The sequence below is a fragment of the Camelus ferus genome, chromosome 7 (assembly GCF_009834535.1).
Source record: "Camelus ferus isolate YT-003-E chromosome 7, BCGSAC_Cfer_1.0, whole genome shotgun sequence".
Lineage (NCBI taxonomy): Eukaryota > Metazoa > Chordata > Mammalia > Artiodactyla > Camelidae > Camelus > Camelus ferus.
The window spans coordinates 20,623,812-20,640,455 of NC_045702.1; the positions used below are offsets into that span (position 1 = coordinate 20,623,812).

At 36.9% G+C, this 16,644-nt stretch overlaps 1 long non-coding RNA gene across 9 annotated transcripts in view; it reads right to left on the bottom strand.

Moving 5' to 3' along the window:
• Positions 1 to 16,376, bottom strand: part of LOC116664851 — a 161,973-nt gene extending 145,597 nt beyond the window's left edge. For 2 of the 9 annotated variants that reach the window (XR_004321342.1, XR_004321343.1), the window contains exon 1: positions 15,683 to 16,374. This is a non-coding gene — a long non-coding RNA (uncharacterized LOC116664851). Of the gene's footprint in view, positions 1 to 15,682 lie in introns of all 9 variants that reach the window. The other 7 variants (XR_004321338.1, XR_004321341.1, XR_004321340.1 and 4 more) reach the window with 6 other exon arrangements.
• Positions 16,377 to 16,644: the final 268 nt, after the last annotated feature.

Sequence of the window (16,644 nt, forward strand, 5' to 3'; positions counted from 1 at the left end):
AGGAGAATTAGGATTGAGGAGATTCTTCTGCTTTTGGACAGAAATCACTATCTGTTGTGCGCTAAGAGAATGTGTCAGTCTTAGCTGTGAATTCTGGCCAGATTTCAGGTGATTAAGAAGGAAATGATGGGAGGTTAGGCAAAATGAAAATAGAAGGTGACATGGAATTAGCATTTGGCATATGCCTCTTACATCAGGTTCCCTCTGGTCACTTTATGTACAATATTTTTAACCCTTCTCCCTATCTTATAATGATAGTTGTTATTATTCCCATTTCACAGTTGAGAAAAACTGAGGCTAAGAGAAATTTTTAAAATTGCTAAAAGTTTTGAAATTCACCTGGAACAGAACCAGGATTTATACCCAGATTGACTGAATACCTGCCTGAGGGGATGACCAGGAGCCTCCCTCCAAGGGATCCATTTAACACACAGCCGACTGTGACGATTTGGATTTACAAGGGATAGATTTCATGGAAGAGATAATCATGAAGCTTCTAGGAGATGAAGTGTATATTCTTGTGACAGAAATATTAGTCATCTAAATACTTCAAGATGGATCTAGAGTTTGTGGCAGATGACACACAAGAAAGAAAAACTGATTTATGGTTGTTAAAATCGAAAATTTCGGTGTCTGCTGAGTGTGCATTGGTCTGTCTCTTACTATCTCTATAATCTCAGGCAAATTATCTTACCATCTGTGTCTCAGTTCCTCCATCTATATAAATAATAACATTAGGTATTTTAGTTATTAGGGCAATTAAATAAATTAATACACAGAAAGCATTTAGAACAGTGACTGGCACACAGGTGGTGCTGTATATAGTAGCTATTGTTATAACATGGAGATATAGCAAGAATATATCATAAAATATTACTTTCATTTTCTGCAGTTAACACAGTGGAGCTACTTTAAGAATACGTTCAGAGACAACTTGTAAGTATTACTGATGAGTAAATTAGTGAAGAGACAACTCATGATATCCTCTAGGGCAAATTAAAAGAAGAACCAAGAAGCTTAAACTCTAAGTATATTCTAGACCACCTTAGCATTTTTACCAATAAATTAAAACAGTACAATCCCTATTTTTTTTCCCCAATACTTCTCCGGTTTTCTTTCAAACCTGGGTTAGCACTCTTCTCCTTTGACTTTTATCAAAACTGCCTTATTTTACCTAGCTATTGCTGCATAACAAATGGCCCCCCAAAGCTATCAGCAATGAACACTCATTATTCTGTGGGTCAAGAATCACGGAGAAGCTTAGATGATTCCTCTGACTCTGGGTCATTTACAAGTAGAATTGTTATTTTTACTAGATAATGCACAGGATGCCCAATAAATTTTTATTTCAGTTAAACAACAAATAACTTTTAGTTTATATCCAAAATAGTGTATACTTACACACAAAACAAATTTCACTGTTTCTCTGAACTTCAGATATAACTGAACATCTTTTTATGTGGCCACTCTACAATACTTCAACCATCTCTAGCTTCAACAGGGAATGTGCTGCTTTTTTCGATGACTCACAAGACTGTTAGTAGAATTCAGTTCCTAGTGGAGTGATGGATGGAGGACCTCGGTCCTTGTGAGATGTTGGCCAGCGGTCTCTTTCAGTTCCTTGCCATGTAGACCTCTCCGTAAGACGTCTCACAACACAGCAGCTGGCTTTTTATCAGAGCAAGTAAGCAAGACAGCAAGAAAGAGACCCAAGAAGAGACAGAATACCAGCCAGATGAAAGTCAGTCTTTTGAAACCTGATCACAGGAGTGACACTCCATCACTTTTGCCACATTCTACTGACTAGAAGCAATTAACTAGGTTCCCACACTACAAGGTAGGGGGTTACAGAGGCCATGACCACGAGGAGTTGGGGAATCACTGGGGCCATGTGAGAAGCTGCCTACCACATCATTTATAATCTCTCTCTCAATCCAGCCCTTTATTTCCTCATCTCCTATTCTGTCCCCACTGTTACACTGCCCCAGTTACAGTGGTCCCTCACTAGGTCCTTAATCACACCAAGCCTGTCCTTTTCTTCCAGCTTTTCTATCTGATATCCTCAATTACTTTATTCAAATATTTTCTTAAGTATTTCCTTCTCAGTGCGGGCCGAGCTAACTACTCAATATAAAACAGCATCCTGCTCTCACCTCTGAAACCTAATGACTCATTTTCCTGTTCTTATGTTATTCACAGCAATATCACATATCATTTCATTTACTTATTTAATGCTGGTACTGTTGGTGGTCTGTCTCCGACTGCTCCAATACAAGCTTTATAAAGGCAAGAATGCTTGTTTTAACTAATGTACTCCAAATGCCTAGAATTATCAGGCACGTGGAATGTCAATATCTGCTGAATAAATGATGAATGAATACATAAACAAATATTGCATTTCTTTCCTACTGTATGAGATTTCAAACACACTAACGGTAAGCTCTGGAATTTAATTATCTGAATCCTTCGTAAGACTTAGCACCTTGTCATGAACATGTCTCCATCCAACTACAAAATCTTCTTTAAGATCTCTTATATTGACCTAAATCTGCAAGCATTGCAGTGTCATTTCTTTTTGCCTGTAATGAGTCTACTGACTTCAAAGGTAGCTTATCAAAGCAGTTCTATAAAGGGAAATTTGGGGCTAGCAAGTGTTTTTGTCCTATCAGCTGGAAAAAGCCAATTTAGAAAGCCATTAGGAAATGAATGAATAAAATTTGAAATTCAAAGGCATGGGTTATGAATCCAATTATTTAGGAAAGGAACTCCTTTGTTTCATATTTCTGGTGTGTTATCTGTCAAGTTTTGATTTTTATCACATCACTTAGTTCAGGAACTACCTTGATTCAAATATATAACATTTCTCCATAAGAATAAGCTTTAGCTTGGAAAAGACCAATCACCAGCCAGAAGTAAACCGAAATGAATTGAGCGTGTTGTATATGGGTTCCCCCACTTCCTCCCCTCTCTCCATCCCTCCTGCAAATCTGTCTATGTTAAAGTGCCAACATGCTGTCATTTTAGTACCCTACCCGCAAAGTGAACTGTATCTTGAAGAACACCCTGTTTGCTAGCAGGATTGTGGTTCCGTGAGATTTTTCTTTCTTCTCCTTTTCCCCCCTATTCATCTTCTTCCTCATGTCAGTTTATACAATCTAGTGAATTTATCTTTATCATATCCTGCAGTCATGTAATTTCAATAATTTTATCTAAGTTCTTCAAGGCTAACACAGATTGTGCACTTAACTAATTTTTACATAGCATGAATGTGGGAAGGAGAGCAAAAAAATAAAAATCCAATATGGATGGAAATAAGATGACATTCAATGGGGACTTGAATGTAAAAGTCACGTGCAAGATGGTAAAGCCTGACTAACAGAATGACGTGTGGGCAACAAAAGGTGGTGACTTCAGTTCTCTGCATATTAAATGCAAATCAAAATACTGTGGAAATGATAAACATAGAGCTTAGCCCACTTGAAAGATTATAATGTATATAAGGAGAGAAATAGTAGTCACTCTTCTTTGGACTTAGAATTGTATTTTAGACAGTTCATTGGGGCTTAGAGGCTATACCTGTTTGGAGCTCTTGGCAAACACAGAAGATCTCAAAGAAGAGGATGAGTTAAGCAAGACTGCTTGAGATGACATAATTAAATAGCTGAAGAAATGGGAAATATTTATCTTGAAAACAGAAGACTAGAAGGAAACAAAAGAGCTCTAAAAATACTGGTATCTTTTTAACATGGAAAAAAGAGTAATGTATTCTAGGTTGCCCCAGAAGATACAATTGGATTCAATGAATCCAAGTTATAGGAAAACAAACATAGCTTAATGTCAGAATGAAGTCAGTCCTTAAAATTAGGATTAGAAACCTGGGAGATAAGCTTTAAGTTGTTCCCATCCATTGATGTGTTAATAAACGTTTAGATGGTCATTTGTTTAGAGGCAATTTTCCAAAACATTGGTAAGTGACTAGACATTGAGAGCATTTCTACTGGAATGTATTCTGATGCCAGGATCACATACTGAAAACTTAACTTCCGTCCAGACCCCCTATATTCTAAGTTTTCTACTCCTCTGAGACTGTAAAATGATTCTTTTCCCTTCATTGGGGCTTCACTTTTCCTGGCATCACCACCATTTTCTCCCACCATTAGTTTTTTCCAATATTCACACGCTTCTCTCCCCAGCCTGGTCTAGATGATCAGAGACATCACCTCTATTCTAACCATGCCAGACTATTTTCCTCTTTTAATTTTACTGTGTTTTATGCTTTCCGATACCATTTACCTGTATTCTGACCCCAACAAAGCTGATAAAAATGGGAGTAAGAATAATTAAGACAGAATTTGTGAAAAGAATAGTGGGAGATTTTAAAGATCTCCATGATTTCCCTCCACGCTATGGAATGCAAATCGCATCTTAGAAAAAGCTGAGTCAGCAAAAATAAAGATGTTTTTCACTCCAAGATAACTTGTGAAACTAAAGTTGCCTTATGAAAAGGCCAATCACTTCCAACACAACACGTGAGCCTGTATGGTCAGTGGTGGTGTTTAAGTAGAAAGACCTTGAATAGATAAGGCAGCTGCCTCTCTGCTCCAAAGTGTCTGGTCCACTCTGGTCTACCTTCCACTGAGGCCACAACTACATTTTTTCTTGAAACACATCCAACCCTAAAACTCCTACCTATACTTACTGGACAGGGTGAAAACAATCAACAGACAATCTGCATTTTACAAAAGCCTGAAAGTGGTCCATCGTGTATTTATTCTTTAGATTCACTGCTTTGGTTTGGTTTTCGGTCACCAGACGTTTTCTATCATTCACATAGAATAATGTCATTTGCAGATGTGTGATAATTTGAAGCTGTTCTATCATTAAATACCCTCTGGCAGTAAATGAGAGGAAGATGGTCTTACAACTTCTGGCCTTACTGTTTATGATTATTATTACTTAGATTCTTTGACCGTGGGCTTTCAAATGATTAAAGCCTTGTATCTTATCTTTCCTGCATCAGTCTTTCCAGTCCTTTGACCCTGGGAAATCTATTTGCTCCTCTGAAAAATGTGCCATTATCATGATACCCAGTGGCTCCCACCACTCCAACATATTTTTACACCAACTCATCTCCAATTTCCTCTCTCCTCTCAATAACTGTATTAGTTTGCATGTCACAGTGTTCTTGATTTTTTTGTTAATTGTGCATTGCTGTCACTCACGGGAGCTGTTTCCTTTCTTCCTATCAGTCCCAACCATTCAAGCTCACTTTAAGAACGTTGTATTCAAGTAAGCAACAAGGATATATTATATAGCACAGAGAACTGTAGCCATCATCTTTTAATAACTTTTAATGGAGTATATTCTGTAAAAATACTGAATCACTATGCCGTATACCTGAAACTAATATAATATTGTAAGTCAACTGTATTTCAATTTAAAAATGATAAAGAATATCTTTACTAAAAAAAAGAAAACAAACAAAAAAAAAGAACGTTGTATTCAAATAAGATGTCCTTCAGCGGCTCTCCCTTCCTCAGTAACATGCCTCTCTCATCTTTCTCCTCCTTTTCTCCGAAGCCCTCCTTCTAAGAAAAATACTTTTATTTTTGGATGTTAGAATTCAAGGATTTCTTCAGTGCACTGTTCCGATTCTTCTCTTCTGTTTTAAGTGCCTGAATTCTGCCCCTGAGTTTTTAAAACAGGTCAAGTGCCTATATTCAAATACACCTTCTCTTGGTCCCACTCATTTTCTCCATCACTCTTCTCCCCTGCCCAGCTTCAGGGCAGGGAAATGTGTATTTTGACTTTTCTTTGCGTAATAGTTTTAGGAGCACAGGCTATGTTGTGATTGCCTGCTTCACATCTTACTCTACTATATTCCATGTGTTCTTCATTATTTTAATTCACTAAGATGCCCTTTAAGTAGTGCAAACAGAAATAATAGTATTTTGAGAATTAATTCAATCAACAGAGGTAGAAATCTTAAAAACACTTGGAATGTATTAGGGCTAAGGGTGTGTTAGCCATTGCCAACTTTACTGGTACTTTTTTCTCCCCTAAAAATGGGTTTTCATTAAATCTTCTAAAAGAAGTTGATATGTGTAATTATAAATATCCTTTAAAGGGTTGGCTCTTTTATCCCAGTTATTTTGTTCTTAAAAATATAATATCTGGATATATAAAAGAAATATATTACTTAGGAAAATTCTGAGTGTCTACAGGAATGAATATTATTTGAACATTGCTGAAGAATTTCCAAATATGAACAGCAAAATATCAGAGCTGTTCACTTTCTAGGCATCCATCTCCTCATATTTTTAATGTTTTTCTATGTCCCCTTAAATAATTTAAGCTATGCCTGGGTAAATGCATAGAAAGCAGAAGGTACGTTATCTAAGTAAAGAATTTAAATTTCATAAAATAAAGTAAAATGTTTTTCATAATATGTAAAGTAAAAGTTCCAAAACATATACATATGTGCAGGTATATGTAGACACACACATTTATTTTCTCACATATCTTTTATACAACACCTGAATTGTACTTAAAAATTTTTAAATGCGTCATAAACTAAGGAACATATATAACATAATTATTAGTTAAGAAATGATGATTAAATGAATGTGCATATTTTCCTATTATATATCTTCAGTTTAGTAATTCTCTAAGGCCATTTTAATGCTGGAAACATATATTTTAGTGACACTGTAAAAAAGGTTTACCCTGAATTTCTGTCCTGTTGTTGAGATTATTATCTCTACAATTACGTTTCTAATCTATTTACTTCTTTTTTTCAGAAATACTGTTTTGAATGATACCCAGTTTTGAAATTTGTTCACCTAAAGCCCTTTATTTCAGTTAGATATTATCATTGTTATTTTATACAGTCATTTTTTAGGTTTATCCACCACCTTCCTTCTCCTCATTTTGTCTTATATTTTACTTCATATTTCTTTTTAAAACTTTTTTACTTCTTCTTGAAGTATTTTTTTTAATTTTAATTAGTAAGGCTCTAAGTGTAAAACTCTAGGTCTGGTTGTACACATTATTTGAGAATATTATTCATACTTATCCTTAACATTAATCTTGCTGGCTCCAAAGCTATATTCTGTCAGTATACTGTGTAGATATCATTCCATTTCTTCCTGACTTCACTGGTTTCCATTAAAAAAATCTGCTGTCCATAACTGTCAGTTCTATGTAGTTAATGTAGCTTTTCTCCCTAACCACTTTGATCTTTTTTCGGTTTTGTGACCTAAGTTTCACTACAAAGTATCTAGGAATGTGTTACCTCATGTGATTGCTCTTCAGATTTCCTTCTTTTCTAAACCTGAAAATTCATCTTTTCATAAATTCTAGAATATTCTCAGCCATACTGTTCTTGAGCTTGCTTCTTTCCCATTCTAATTTTTCTTGTTTCTGCTTTCATTTGCTCAATTATTAGATGCTGTATTTCATGCTCTTTACAATCTTAGACATTCTGCCACATTTTCAATCTAAAGTTCCTCTGTAATCCACTTTGAGTGATTTCTTGAGGTATATTTGCCACACCAATCATTCTTTTCCTGCTGGGTCTATACTGGTATTTTATCCACCCACTAAAATTTTAATGTCAAACATTTGTTCTTTCTTTAAGCAATGTTTGAATCTTTTCAAATATACTTGCCTGCCATGCCCTGTTCATTTAATATGTCTCTTATTTATTTAGACATAATTAAAATGCTAGTTTTGTATTTCTTATCTGAATATGCTGGATCTGAAACCTTTGAGAAATAATTCAGTTCTTTGTCAGGTCTGCTTACTCTTGTTCACAGAGCCTTATTTTCTCATTCACTGTGATTGTGTTTGTGTGTGTACAGTGTGTGTGTGTGTGTGTGTGTGTGTGTGTGTGTTGTGCTACAAGTCAACCATACAAGAACCAGAAGTGTATATGACTAAATGTCTTTAAAACATGGGACTAAGAGGTCTGTCTTGCTAATTTAGAAGTATAATTTATCAAACCACATATAAAATTGCTTGATAAAATATCCCATTATAGGAAATCAAACTTAAAAATATTTTGTCTATTATGTAAATTGAAAAATTAACATTCATAAATGTAAAGAAATATTAAAAATCAAGAAGTAAAACCAGACACTTGTTAAAAATAAAGATATGAACAGTCTCAGAAGAAAGGTGTATATGAAATGCCCTTAAACACATAAAACATGCCCACTGTTATTATACTAAAAATGCACTTAACTACTTAGCATTTGGCATCAGCTTGAGTGAAATACAAAAGTTTGATGACACATTATGTTGACAAGGCTGGATGGAAACATTACTTGTGGTAGTGAAAATGGTATTTTCTTACAGGAATGGAAATTCAGCAATCCGGAACAGGATTATTTGTGCATATGCTCTGACCTATGCATCAGTCTGCTATTATCACAATAGTGCTTAAGAACGAAAAATTTAGCAGCTGGAATTAGAATATTACGAGGTTTTGGAGTTTGTTTGTTTGTTTTTTGGCTTTTTGTTTTGTTTTTATTTCCTACAGCATTGGCTGTGGCTGTTCTTTTTTAAATTGTTGATTATCTCAGATTAGCTCCCGGCTGTGGATTGAGTTTAGTTCTGCTCTATGAGTTTAGTTAAGCTCTCCTCATCTTCCTTCACTTAAAACCTATCCAAGGCATATTCTCATGGTGAATCCACAGATCACAACTGACAAGCCAAACTAAGTACATTTAAACTTCTGCTTACATGTCTGCTCACTTTCCACTCGCCATAGTGAATCTTGCGGCTGACCCCAAAGTAACAGGGGAGGCAAGCATACTCCACCCCACGGGCAAAGGGAGAGAGAAATGGATGGACATTTGCAGAGTCATACTTCAGTTGATCAAAATATGCCTTCTTGTCCACAAATATTCACATTCACCCTACTTGAAAAGTTTTAGATCTGGGGCAGGTCAATAAGGGCCATCTGGTAGTGGCAAGAAGCTAGGAACTGCTCAAAGACTCACTGGGTTATGTTATAAGGAAACAGAGGCCGGCATGAAGGAGTCCTTCCTGGGGCTCCAGATGTGACACAACATGATTTGTAAATTTTTCTTGCCCAAGGTACAATCTGAATCTAATTAAGCCTGTAGACTCAACTTCCAGTTTGCAGGAAATAGAGGATAAAGGAACAAGTTCAATGAGAAAAAATAAACAAGTAGACATATTCAGTATTTGTCTGAAGTTAGAAGAAAACTGAACCAGACCCTTGGGAAAAAAAAAAAAAAATCAATGTTATTTAAAAAACTTTTAAAGCACAAGCATGGTCCTAAATTTGAAATCTGTAGCAATCAAATGTAATGTGGGTCTCTGTTACGGGGGGATGAAAATGAAAGTCACTTGGGGTAATGTGAGAAATTTGAAAGTTCATTGAGTATTATTACATGATTATTATTAAAATTACTGTCACTTTAATATTTTTATTTATATAGGTATAGATAATACATTGTGAGAAAGAGAAATAGTATCCTGATTGTGTAAGAGAGTATTATATTCTAAGTAAATGCATGCCAAAATACCTAGAGCAGAAGTTTTATAATGTCTGCAAATTATTTTTAAATGAATGAGTCACCTCCCCCACCCCCCCAAAAAAAAAAAAAACAGAAGAAACACTTGCCCTTGTTTAGACTGCATTGCTCTCAAGATGTTCCCTCCTACTTAAAATATGTATGTAAACGTATGGATTATTTGCATCATGACAATCTTAGTATTGTTCCTTAGGGTATACCTGTTGTATCTTGTTTCAGGCTTAGAAAGGAACCTCAATAAATTGTCTATTTCTTTTCCTTCCATATTTTATGCCTCTAACATCATGATTATCCCTATAAATACTAATTTATTTAGTTTATTCAATTTTTAAATTAAACTTCTCATTTTTATTTATATATTTATTTACTTTTGGAAATTCTTCATCATGAAGAAAGTGAACATTTCTCTTAATTCTCTGAGAAGATAGCAATCTCTCTCTCTTTTTTTTCCCCAATCTTTCCTGGTACTTTTTCATAGTTTTCTTTGTCTATGTGTTGATTCCTCAGTAATTTTTTCATCTCAAAAAAATTATAGGAATGAGCAGAGAAAATAGCTTTTTATCCTTCAAGTTCTTTTTTCTTAGCATTTCCTTTCTTTTCAAAAGAAAGTCAAAGACTGAACATGACCTGAGTCCCTGCCACATAGATTAATAGATTATGTAAAAATGTTTACTTCAAAATATAGAATGATTCATTTATCATCATTGCTAAATATACAAATATCAAAAAAGGAAAAGTGTGCACAAACACAAATCCTAAATACTTCTTATTAAAACTATTTTACTCACTATAAAAACATTCACTGAAAGTAACTGGCACAGTTCTACCCCAAAATTTTCTATAAGTCATCTTTAGTCATTAAAAGCACATGTCATTTATTTCAACAGCACTTGGATTAAAGTTCGGAACACAGTTACACTGACAAAGTTAAAAAAGAATACTATCCTCAAAAGTAAAACAAACCCTTTTTTAAACGTGGGAATGAGTAACACGCATAAGTAAATGGCAGAATATATAAATTATTTAACAACTTCAATATAGTGTAATTTATGGGCATAATTTACCTAGTAAAATTCTAGGAACTCTCTGTAGCCTAATTAAACTAAAATTAAAAGAAATAAAAGTTTAAGGATGAGCAGTACATTGGTACTATATAATACCAATATAAAGAAATAGTTACTTCAAATTAGTACTTGAAAATTATTTTACTCATCACTTGAAAACCTATTTGTGAAAAGAGGAGGAGGAAAAAGGAGGAAGAAGGGAAGGAAGAAAATACATGCACACAGCTCATTGTGTGATCACAGATGATGTTATTAAGGACAGAATCATCCTGGGTGCTGCCTGAGGCTGGGTAACTCTATCCTGAAAGATCTTCACCTTATAAAACATATGATATTGCTTCACCTCAATTTCTTGACCATTCCCAGAGCATACATACTGTAAAAGATCTGACCCATCTGTTGGTATTCTATAGCAAGACTGGAAGATGAACAAAGCCACACTGGGAAAATGAGCTCCTTGAAAGACTATATTATATTTCACACACCAGAACATATTAAATATTGCCAAGTGGTCTGTCCCAGATTTCAGTAACAAGTAGTTTTAAAATTTTCTCTAACTTCTCACTTCCAATGCTAAAATCATGTACGATTCTTTAAACTGTCTTATTAACAAACAAAAGCAATCCCAAATGAATCAGATGTGTTAACATTCACCAAGGCTGATGCCTCTACTCTTCAGTAATAACTTTAAAAAAAATCTGTCTGCATAGAATAAACAACCAAGATTACCAAAGATCAAAGAAACAACTGAGAAAAAAAACAACAGCTTTTATTGTTGAAGGAGCATTCAAGTCAAATCAAACCTCCTATATGACAGCTGCAAACACTGAAGCTCACAGAAACTGGGGCTTGCACGGGACCAGGTGATGAGACAGGAAAGGAAAGAGCATCTTGGCTTTCCACCAGGCTCCCTTCATCACGTGACAATCAGGAAGGTGAGCCCCATGCTAGGGATACCAGATCAGGTCCTGCACTGAGAGAGGGTGAGCTTATTTATAAATAAGTAGGGTAACGTGTGATAAGAATTATTTTTACGTATGTAAACTGTTTTATGTTTGAAGCACCACTTTAAACAAGTATTAGTTTCTTCTGGAGAATGGAAATGGTACCTTAGATACCCTCTCAGAGGCGTTATCTATACAACTGCGCCTAAAAGGAGGAGAGTCACTTGCTGAGGGCGAGAAGCAGCAGCACGTGAACGGCCCTGGTCGCTCGTGCCAGCACCAGGCAGACTCAGGAAATGCTTGTTTATAAGGTACCTATGAGGGAGGCTACGACCGAGATTGAACAGGGGCCAAAATATGAAGGGTTTTGAGTGTTATAAAGCAGAGTTTGTCCTTCATCTTGTACACATTGGAAAGCTACAAGATTTATGCACAGGAGAATAAGGTAATATGGCTTCTATTAAGGGGGAAAAAATTTTCATAACAGCAAGTGGGATTGGTTTATAGACCTATTAAAACACATCACCGAGTCATGAATAAATACCTGAATGGAGTCCTTTATCAAAGGGATAATCACGCTATTTAAGAAACAAGTTGGAGGAAGAAAACTACCTAATTATTAATATAAATGAAAGAGGACAGTCACAGATTTATACTGATTGACCAGGTGAACAACAGATAGAAATACAGTAGGCGGGGATGTTTGGACAGAAAGTGTAAACATTTAGTATTGTGTATGTTGTGTTTGAAATTTCTTGGTCCCATTCATTTGGGAACACCTGCTGAGAAGCTAGGTGTAGACATTTAGAACACAGGGGAGAGGTCTGCACTCCAGGCATCTGTTTGGAAAAATTTTGACTATAAATAAAAATGAAAATCCTCTGAAGAAAAGAAAATGGGAAAGAGAGAGGAAAGACAAAATGAGACAGGAGAGAAGCTAGAGCTTGACTGCAAGGATTTTGAAATTTTTTTTCTAGTAGAGAACATGGAAAACTTTAATTTAATTGAAATTCAATTGTATTAAAATCCGCAACATGTTTTCCAAGTTAAAACGTATGGTTAAATCTGTCATCCTGCCTTTTCACTAAATTCTAGAGCTAACAAAGGGGAAAATTATGGTATCATGTTAAGTATCTGGAAAACACAGAAATTAAATGAGTACCCTATTTCAAAATGTTGGATTACATATTCTATTTTTTAATTAAGCTTATTAAGAACAATGCTCATTTCATATTTCTTTCAAGAAATACCCTCCCAGGATGTCAGGAAATACTTTCTGTCAAAACGAAAGAAGACTTGTTTGGAAAAGAAAACAGTACTGGAATGCCTTAAGCAGTCTGATTCACCACCTAACAAAAATAACAAATTTATTTTCATTAAAGCACAGTCTCTTATTACTTGTCATTTACTACAGTGTATCTTTTTTGGTAGGGCTCATGTCAAAAACTCATTAAAATGCATGAACAAATATAACAAGCTTGTCACATCAGTTTTTCTCTCCTCTGTGAGTACCCTAAATGAATAACTTCAAGGAGAAATAAGTTTGTGTCATAGTTTGTATTATATACCCATAAATATGCTCAGGTTACGAAAAACCTTTTCTATTCCTCGAACATATTATAATTGAAATCACAAATTAAATTCAGTGTGTTATCTGTTTCTAATGGAAACAGTTGGTTAACTTCTCTCCTTAAATTTCTCTCTCTTATAAGGGGTACAAATAATCACACTCCCCACACTCATCTTCTCCTCCTAATTTTGTAATTCTTACAAAATTAATCTGAAAATTACAGACAAGAACACTAATGAAATTAAAGTGATTGCCTGATGCTTGGTATTCTTAGTGGTGGTTAAAATTAAATGATGCTAACACCAACACTGACTTCTTCGGAAACCACTTACATGTATGTTGTGGGGAGACGGGGACAGGACTCGGTTCTGAACTTAACTGCGTCCACATCTTACAGGATCTATCACCACGTTACTCTCGCTTTTAAGATCAACTCAAGCAGAGTTAATGATGGGAGCCCGGGGATGTGATTTTATACACCTGAATGCCCTACTTTTCCAGTAGATTTTAAGCAAAATGAGAGAAGAAAATGTAAAGTTTGTTTGTTTTTTAATGCACCGCAGCCTTCCCAGCACCTAGTGCGTCACAACTAGTACCCACAGTACTAAGACCGCACCCCCCCCCACAGGAGTCATGCGGGGATCAATGAAGCCGCTACTCAGTTTGGGGCCCTAGGGAATCAAAGTCACTTCTCTGGGTCACAATTACTAATGTGTCAAACAAGGAGGCTGGGTTTCTAAAAGTGGGAACCCTCACTACACACAGAGATTTAATTATGACGCTAGCTATGAATTCTTGGTTGGTGAAACTTTTGATAAACAAATTTAAAGACAATTAGACTCATTTCTTTCTCTGTAGGAAGCAAAATCTGTGAAGGGAAGAATTAGAGTTAGGAGAAAAATTAATAAAGGAAAAGAAGCGTATCATGTATTCCATCATTCTTATCTTTGCCTTATTTTCAAAACTTGGAAAGAATAGGTATGTATAATGTAGACTGTAAATCTCGCATTTCATGCTACTACTTAAATAAAATCAGTGTTTAAAAGTTTTGTCTATCCACGACTTGTATCACTGAAACAGTTAACATTCCTAATACAGAAAGAGTCCCAGTAAATAGAAAAGAAAAAAAAAATCAATGCCCTAACTCAAAGGGCAGCAGAGAAATCCAGTACGCACACACATTCCAAATAAGTTCAAATGCCCATGACATTTATGATACAATGATTAACCTTGCTATAATAAGAGAAATGTAAATTAAAACACCTGAGGCCATTATCACCTATCAGATTAGCACAAATCCATATACTTGACAAAACTGAAAATTGCTTAAAGCTGCGAGTAAGCAGCATTCTCAGACTGGTGGGATTACAAAGTAATGCAATCTCTTAGCGGAGGAGTTTGGAAATCTCCAGCAAAATTAACTATATATTGACCCTTGGACCCAGAAATCCTGCTTCAAGAAAGCTACCCTAAAGATTCACTGGTAAAACCATAAAATGTCACACACACTGACTATTTCTTGTGGCACTGTTTGCACTAGCAACCCAAAGGCTATCAATAGGGAATTTACTTGAATATATTTATAAATTAGATAATTAATAAAAAGTAGAACAATCATTCCCATGCAGGTTTCAAAATGAATAAAACGTATCTCTACACACAGTGACGGAGATCACTCTACGTTGCATTGCTTATTGAAAAAGCACAGTGGGAGAGACTTGCAACTCTGGTCCCACAGGAAAGAAGCTTGGAACCACCACTTCATACTGAGACAGGATGGGGGCAGGGCACAGCCATTCAAGGAATGCTACGGCAATTAACATCAAAACGATGAGGGATTCAACCCCCAGGAGGCCTTGAGGCTCAAGATGGTGGGAGATTTGACTTCTAGCAGATCTTGACCTTCATTATGCGCTCATTGTAATATGTTAGCATGGTGAATAACATGCCCACAGGCACCATGGCAGTCCCAAGGCTGGCCACAAAAGGTCAAAGGGTGGGAAATGGCCAACTTCCTGGGAATCCCAGCCCCTTCCCCAGGCTACTTAGACTGGTCCTTCCACTTACTAGCATATGAAGACGCCAAGCCCATAAAAACTGGCAACACAGCGCCTTGCACCCCTCTCCCTCTTCCGAGACAGCCCGCGTTCTGTCTACGGAATGTGTACCTACTTTTAATCCGCACCCAACCCCCACACCTCGTGGCCTTTCTATTGCTTTTCAATGTATCTCTCTAAATAAATCTACCTTTACTCAACCGTGGCTCGCTCTTGAATTCTTTCCTGTGCGAAGCCAAGGACGCACACTTGGCAGGACATGACCCAGGGGCTCAACCGAAGCCTGGGACGCAGCCCTCCTCACGCCCCACACCTGTTTTCCCGCATCAACACCAACAAGTAAAATGCTGAACAAACTGAAAAAGCATCATCTCTTCTTAGAACTGAAAGAGAAGTGAGGTCCCTGGGTACACTGTCCCCCTCATGCCCCCCCCCCCCCGCAACATGGAGAGACAGGCAAACACCGAGCACGCTAACTTACCAGAGCAGAAGCCCAACGAGCTGAAACACCTTCAGGAACCAGTGACGAGGCATCTGAAATGGCTAAATGCTGGAGGCTCAGGATAGACAAGTCTGAGTGGTAAAAACTCCAGGGGAGTCCAGTCATCTGAGATGGGGGAGGAGGGGCCTCTGGACTTTTTTTTTTTTCCAGTCTCCTGGGGTTCTACCAGGTTCTCACAGTGAGGGAGAAAAACCTCCTTGTGCTTCTGGCAGGAGGAGGGGAGAAAGAACTATTTTGAAACATGCCAGAGCATTCTGTTCCTCCTAACAAAGCCTGCCCTCTGGAGAGACTACTTCACCAGAGCCCAGCCCGCTGGGGTTTGATCAGCGCCTGCAAGGCAGGCAGCACGGGAAGTATGCAACCCAGCTGCCTCTAGACGCCCACTGGGGCGGGGTGGGGGCGGGGAATGCCAAACTGCAGCCCGTGCTTGCCAACCTGTCTCACCTGAGTTGGGGGACAAGATAGACACACCTGTGAAGTTCACAGGCCGGGGCAGAGGCTACTGAAAGCCTGAGACCCAATCACAGGAGAACAGGACGCTTCCCTCCCCCACTCCCCAGCTTCCTCACGTCACTAAAAGCCTGTTTGCAGCAGCTGGGTCTATACACGGCACTTCAGGCCTGGCTATCAAACACAGATATAACACACTGAAATGCAAAATACAGAGCTTAGATTGACAGAATAAGCATCCGAATCAGACACAGATACAGCAGGAAGTTGGAATGATCACACCAGGAATTTGAAACAACTATGACTAAGATGCTAAGAGCTCTAATGGAAAAAGTAGACAGCATGAAAGAAGAGATGGGCGGTGTAAGCAGACAGATGAAAATCTAAAGAAGAAAAAAAAACAAAGAAATGCTACAGATCAAAAATACTATTAACAGTAAACAAGAATGCCTTTTTGGGGCTTATTAGTAGATGGCACACAACTAACGAAA